Below are 5,833 nucleotides of genomic sequence, written 5' to 3' on the forward strand. Positions count from 1 at the left end.
GTGGGTGCAAAATAAAAGAATCACAGCCCTGTGAGTGAGAGGGAAGTGTTTATAGGAACTGCTAGCAAGAACTACCAATAAAAAGACAAAGAATTTCAAGCGCTTTTTTAACAAATGAGGTGACAATTTGCAATTCATTCAATTTGCCTTCTCACCTTTGGCATCCCACGCAGACCAGGACGATGAAGATGGTGACCACGAAGGCGGAGGCGGCCGCGATGGCGCCCAGCATCAGCACCTTGCTGTAAGGGGGGTCGTCCAAACTGGACCCGTGGCCATCCCCCGTGCTCATGACAGCCACAGCGGAACCACAGTGCTCACGCCAAAGACAGAAAAAACCTACACACACTCACACACACAGACTTGTGTGCTCTGGGAAAAGACTGCACGCACGTATTCACACACACACACACACACACACACACACACACATGGGAGATGGAAGAGAAGAGAGAGAGAGAGACAGAGAGAAATACAGTATTTACACATGGAAGCCATAAACCCTATCGGGTGCAGAGTCCGGGCTGGATGCATGCGTGCATGTGCGTGTGTGTGCGTGTGTGTGTGTGTGCATGTGTGTGTGTGTATATGAGTCTGTGTTTTTATCCATGTTTGTGTTTGCCTCTGGCTCTTTGTCACTGTCTCTCAGTGACATATCAGTTCTATTTTCAGCACCCCCCCTCCCCCCCAGAGGACAAAACACAGAAAATAGCACACATCACAAAGCAAATGTAAAAATACCAAATCATTTAATCTGTTTGGTTTGTTCAACTAATGTATTTCCGATGCTAAAATAGATCTGATGGTTGTGGTGGTGGTGATTGGGGTGTTTGGTGTTGATGGTGGTGTTGGTGGTGATGATGCCGGGGGTGGTAGAGGTGTTGGTGGTGCAATGATTGTTTAAATAACTACATATTTCACTCCACTCCATTGCCACGCCCTTGCAAGCACCACACACACACACACACACACACACACACACACACACACAGTGGATTAACAGTGTTTCATTTTGTAATTGAATGGAGGAAAATTAGGACAGCATTTGTCATGTAAAATATTGCCCACTAAAACTACTACACACACACCCGGCCACACAAACACACAACCACACACACATACACACAAACGTAATTAACGTATAGCTTCATCTATGCACGTGACCTTGTTAATTATTATGGTTGCAGTATCATCTGAAACACAGATGCTAACTTAGATTGAGGTTGGAAAATGATCGCAACAATATCCTATAGAACCAGACTTCAGACAGTCTTATCCACAGCTGGCTGCTATTCAAAGCCCGCTTACAGCGATGGGTATGAGCTTCTGGTTCCTCTGTGTTGGAAAGGAAAGTAATTGGGGTAAATTAGCTGTACATCTGCCAGCATCGTTTGTATGAATGCAGCCAATTCAGACATCAAATCATTCCATCAGGTCTGTTTCTCTTCAGAACTTTAACAACCATTGGTTTGGGTCACTGCTTGATCCCGTCCTGAAACATGCATGAGAAAGAACTACTGCATAGTAGGCAATGACACAAAAAGTAAAATTCTGTGCGATACGCTTGAATTAATTGAAATCGTATTGTATTATATTTCCAATAGAAGTCAGCACATGACCGAAAAAAAGATTGATGATTGTTTCATGGCCGCTAGCGAGCGCTGATGCCATACAATCACTAATTACTACTTCAGAAAAAACAGAAGGAAACCCAAAATAACAAGAGCATTGGATTAGTGTAAACGGAGAGCGCCAGGTTTAGAGACTGACAAAAGAGTACGGAGGGAAATGCAGAGAGAGGGGGCTTGAATGTGTCAATTTGGGGGGGGAGTTAGAGAGAGAGAGAGAGAGAGAGAGAGAGAGAGAGAGAGAGAGAGAGGGGGAGATGAACTGGAATACACCACCAGAGGATCTGGCTGTAGCTTTCTGTTTCTTAGAGATAAAACTGTGAGTCCTTTTTTTTCCTGTCCTCTTTTCTTTGTTGCCTCTCTGAGTCCCATCCTCATGATACCCACCCACCACATCTCTCTCTACATCCCCACACTCTTTCTTTCTGTCTTTTATTCTCTCTCTCTTTCTCTCTCTTGTGCTCTTTCTCTCTACACTCATTCCTACTCTCTCCCTCTCCCTACTCTCTCCTAATGTCTCTCGCTCTCTCTTCGTCCCTCTCTCTTTCTCTCCCTCTCTCCCTCTCCCTCTCTCTCTCTCTCTCTCCCAATCTCTCTCTGCCTGACCCTGCAGAAACGGCAGCCGAGGCACAACCAATGGATTTGCAGCAGCACAGCGGCCCTCCACTCCATCACACACACCCCTGTAAGGATCAGACAGACGGATGCACACGCACACACAGACAGACAGAATGATGGACAGACAGGATGGGGAAACAAGCAGGCAGACTAATGCTGTGTGGGGAGGAAAGAGAATGAAACCTGGAGAATGAAAGAGACGGGGGAAGCCTGAAGGGAAGGCAGAGGGGGGAGAACGCAGAGCAGGAGGAAGAAACGACAGTAGGGGTGTGAGGGGGGCGGGGTGTATGAAAAACAGACAGAAGGGGAGTAGGGGGAGACGACAGCTAAAAGGAGCGAGAGCATCATGGAAGAAAGAGGAGAAGAAAAAAACACGGGGGATGCGCGGAGCGATGGTGAGAAAAATGAAGCGTTCCCACTCCGGCAGAGACCGGGGGGAGTTTAGGAGGGGAGGGGGGGAGGGGGGAAGGGGGGTTGGGGTAGGGGAGTGTGGGGGAAAACCGAAAGGAGAAGAGGAAGGAGGGAGGGAATGACTGCGACGGGAGAAAGTGCATGATGTCAGGAAGATGAGAGAGAGAGAGAGAGAGAGAGGGAGGGAGAGAGAGAGAGAGAGAGAGAGAGAGAGAGAGAGAGAGAGAGAGAGAGAGAGAGAGAGAGAGAGAGAGAGAGAATGAGAGAGAGCAAGAGAGTGAGAGAGAGAGAGGGTATCTGCCGGGGAAGACTGGGAGGATGTTGCAGAGGAGGAGGAGGAGGAGGAGGAGGAGAGGAGGCATAAGAAAAGAGGGATTGGGCGGATGAGAAGGAGGTCATGAGACAACTATTTCTCTCCCTACTGAAATATTCAGAGGAGGAATATGTATGGAGGATGGAATATGGAGGATTGCGGTTACAGCTAAACGTTAGGAAGGGGAAACGCAAACAAAGACAACCTGTATGACCATAACACAAATAGGAATAGACACCTTAGCAATGCTGCCGTGAAGCAAACAATGCATTTTGGTCAACGTTTTCCTGAGCTATCCTCATTTTGAAAAAAATGACGTCGGTGTTCCTATCCACAATGTTGATTTATTTCCACACTGCCTCTACTCCTGCTACTGCGGCCATAGCCTTCACATCCACCTGCCTTACTGCTGTTGCTCCTGTTGCCTCCACCACCACTGCTAACAATAACCCTGCTGCCGATAACTGAAGATAATGAGGTCAAATTAAAAGCAGAAGAAAGCTGAGAAGAAGAACGCTACGGGGAGGATGCACGCAGCGGAGCCGTGCACTGCTGTCGGAGCAGTTGGTGTATGTGTGTGTGTGTGTGTGTGTGTGTGTGTGTGTGTGTGTGAGTGTGTGTGTGTGGCAGGGTGTGTGTGTGTGTGTGTGTGTGTGTGAGTGTGTGCATGTGTGCACTCTGTTTGATCTCAGACAAACATTGGTGGAAATAGTTTCCCCTTTGCCAGTTTACACTGCTGCAACCTGCATTACATCCTCCCACCGGCTACACACACACACACACACACACACACACACACATATGAGCACACACGGAAAAACACACATTTTAAATACAGGCAGTACATTACTATACTAAAACTGTGAACAAAATGTGTGATGCTAAACACCAAACCCTAGGCATCGCTAAACACAATACCTCTAAAAAGTAGGAATTGAACATGCTAATGGCTTTAGCTGTTCTTAGAAGGAATCCACAGAAACCACAGAGCAGCATCTTTTCATTAAGAAGCTTACACAGGAGGCAGCTACAATTACAACCGTTACGACACTGCTCCTGCCGTGCCGGAGCAGAAGACCTGGCCAGAACGGAACAAAATGGAATCAGTGTCTCTGTCTTCTTCTTCATCTAGAGATCATTCAACATGGCATAGTGGATCCACTTTACAGAACAGGCCTTTATGCAAAGGAGGCGTTTTGTGTTGCTATGTCAACCATGGAGTGTTGAGAGAGCTGGCATTTTTACACCAAATGTTGGGAACCACAACATAGTAAGCAGTAATAGGCTTCTAAGAGAGAAACACACAAAACACTTTAAATACCTCTATAAACACATAGCCCATAACCCATGATGACTGAAATACCAGCGCAGCTCGTCCTAGACTCCACACCAATAACATTTTAGTGTAGAATAACAAATGTTAGGTAAACAGCCAGTGTCTGTGTCTATCCCATTTCACTGTAGTCAATGTACTGCAGGCAGCAGCAAACACAGCTGATATGTCCATTGTGTGCTTTTAATCATTCATTTTCTGCCATCAGACCAGTACACCCATAATTATATTGTTAGAATGTGTTTTGTTTGTTTATTTCTGTTTGTGTGTGTGTCTGTGTGTGCGCGATGTACCAACCCTATGCTTTATGTATGTCAGTTTACTAGGGGTGTAATGATGCACTCATTCGTACTGACATTTTTCGGTACGGGTCTAACGGTTCGATGCACGTTTTTATTGATTATCACACACTCTGTGACACTCTGACACTGTGAGTGTCTTGTCTTGTACTGATGTTTTGTGTTGAGGACCATAATGGAAATAAGTCCTGGACTTGATTGTGTTTTTATCCTTAATTGTATTTTATGTATTTTAATTTGTGTAGCATTGTGAGGCATTTGTTTGATACAATTCAATAAATCAAGTCAATGTTTAATAAAAATAAAATAAAAACTACTGAAAAACATACCGAACCGTGACTTAAAAACCGAGGTACGTACCGAATCGTGACTTTTGTGTATCGTTACACCCCTACGGTTTTACATGCACAGACATGTGTGTGTGTGATGTTTGTTATGTGTGTGTGTGTGTGTGTGTGTGTGTCTGTGTGTGCACTTCAACAAACCCCTCTCCATCCGTCAGTCCACAGTGTTGGCCTACTGAGATTCAGTTAAACAGTTGTCTGTTCTCGCTGCACAACATCACCTGAAAACCAGTTCATGGACCTTTTGCAGCAGCGCATACATAATCTCAGATAGTGGAAATAAGTGGAGATAAGACGAGACGGCGTGGAGAAACAAAGCTGGCGAGCGTTGGGCAGATAAAGAAAGACAGATAAAATAGCGGAAACAGACAGATACAAAGCAGGATAGCCAGCGAGAAAGGGAGGGAGGCAGAGGGAGAGGCAGAGGAGGAAAGATGAAAGAGGGAAAAGGACATGCACGTGTCTTCAGAGCGTTGTCAGGGTAAGTTGATCAGAGGCCGTAGCCCACGGTACATTACAGCCCAGAGGTAAAAAAACATCATGTCCGCCCTAATCTGTGCCCCTGGGAATGCACCACGTTGGCCCGTGCATAACAACACTGACTGATGGTAAGATGAAGTAGACGCTTGAGAGAGGGGAAAGAAATATATATATATATATACATGGGGAGGAGGGGAGGAGAATGGACAGAGCGCAGCACATTGCACTACAGAACTAGCATACAGACCTCTTGGGCCGGCGGCATTGACCTGCCATCTCTAAACTGCGCCGCTACATCCGTAAACACAACCCGGTACCGTGGATAATGATATCCAATACCTCTTCAAATATTAAGCCTGGGGCTGATCGTCTGACCTGCCGACCCTGGCCGGGCTGGCAGAAGACGA

This window comes from Micromesistius poutassou, assembly GCF_964030765.1.
Source record: "Micromesistius poutassou genome assembly, contig: SCAFFOLD_2640, whole genome shotgun sequence".
NCBI classification, from domain to species: Eukaryota; Metazoa; Chordata; class Actinopteri; order Gadiformes; family Gadidae; genus Micromesistius; species Micromesistius poutassou.